This window comes from Octopus bimaculoides, chromosome 23, assembly GCF_001194135.2.
Source record: "Octopus bimaculoides isolate UCB-OBI-ISO-001 chromosome 23, ASM119413v2, whole genome shotgun sequence".
Lineage (NCBI taxonomy): Eukaryota > Metazoa > Mollusca > Cephalopoda > Octopoda > Octopodidae > Octopus > Octopus bimaculoides.
The window spans coordinates 35,138,902-35,140,228 of record NC_069003.1 but is presented as its reverse complement, the minus strand read 5'-3'; the positions used below and the strand labels follow the sequence as shown (position 1 = coordinate 35,140,228).

Genomic DNA, 1,327 nt, shown 5'->3' with positions numbered 1-1,327 from the left:
GTTTACGTATCCGTAACTTAGCGGTTCAGCAAAAAGAAACCGATAAAGAAAATAAAAATAAGATAGAAAAAGTAAAAGATGTATATTTTATTTGTTGATTCTGAAGAAGAATCTGGCACCATTGACCATAGCAGACCTTCAAGACTAGTGAGGTAGGGTGGCGGGGGTTGACGGGTGGGAGTAGGGATGGCTGGTGCTAAATGTTCTGTTTAAAGGGCCACAAACAAACTCTTGCTGGAGGCCAATGTTCTGGGGGTAGAAAGGACTTGGGGGAAGGGGTGCATGTACATATAAGAAGTGGGAATGAGAGATGGAGAGATTAATGGGACAGGGTACCTGAATGGTAGAGGTATGAGACCAGCCACTTTCTTAAAGTGGAGGCCATTATATATATGTGTGCATAGCTAACCTCAATATGAGCTGCACTAGGTTCATCTTCCAAATTTGTTTAATTGAAGCAGTTATTCTCTGAAGGTGCTCAACATCTAATTAGTTGAGGCGATGATCAATATATATCTGAAATAAATATGCAAGAAATAAATGAATCTCAGATATACTCCTGTAAAGGAAATGTGTGTATATGTATGTTTGTGTAGTCTTCCAGGACATCAGGATGTTTCTATGATTCCTTGTTTCTTCAGATAGTGTAGAGACAGCTTTCTTGTGAAGCCATTCCATAAATTGCAATTGGCCACGAGGAATGAAAGATAAATTGAGTAAAACACACAGGTGTATGATGCAAGCAAACTTAGACAATAGACAATAGACGAAGCCACATTCCATATTAAAATTTAATCTAATTAGCATGAAGTTACCATCATCATCATAATGTCCACTCTTCCATGCTTGCATAAATCAGGCATATTTTTGTTGTGGTGGATTTTACTACAGCTGGATGCCTTCCCTGTTCCCAACCTTTGCCCATTTCCAAGTTATATTTCCCCTTGACCAGACATGTTTTCACAGGAAATTGGAAATGAATGACAACTGCCTGCTTGATCGCAGCACTCTGCTATCACGTGATGTCACATGATGTCAAGTATCACGTGATGTCAAGGCAATTGGACAGTAATATAAACACACACACACACACACACACACACACACTGGTGTCAATGTTATAATGCTGCAGAGAAAGCTGCACACGACTGTCAAGTGGGATAACATTTATTCAAAGGTGAGTCTAGAGTGGAATCATTACTCAGAATTTCTCCTTCCTTGTCTCCAGGTGATCAGGAGACCTGAAGGTTAGGAACGTGTGTGTGTACATACACACACACACACACACACATATATATATATATATATATATATATATATATATATA

At 39.0% G+C, this 1,327-nt stretch overlaps 1 protein-coding gene across 4 annotated transcripts in view; it reads left to right on the top strand.

The window, feature by feature from the left end:
• LOC128250615 (neurabin-1-like) overlaps nt 1-1,327 on the top strand; it is a 77,210-nt gene that overhangs the window by 2,661 nt on the left and 73,222 nt on the right. For 2 of the 4 annotated variants that reach the window (XM_052976033.1, XM_052976038.1), the window contains exon 1: nt 1,092-1,177. The exons of the other annotated variants lie outside the window; for them this stretch is intronic. The gene's annotated coding sequence lies outside the window, so the exon portion shown is untranslated. Of the gene's footprint in view, nt 1-1,091; nt 1,178-1,327 lie in introns of those variants that run through there. 4 annotated transcript variants of the gene reach the window in all.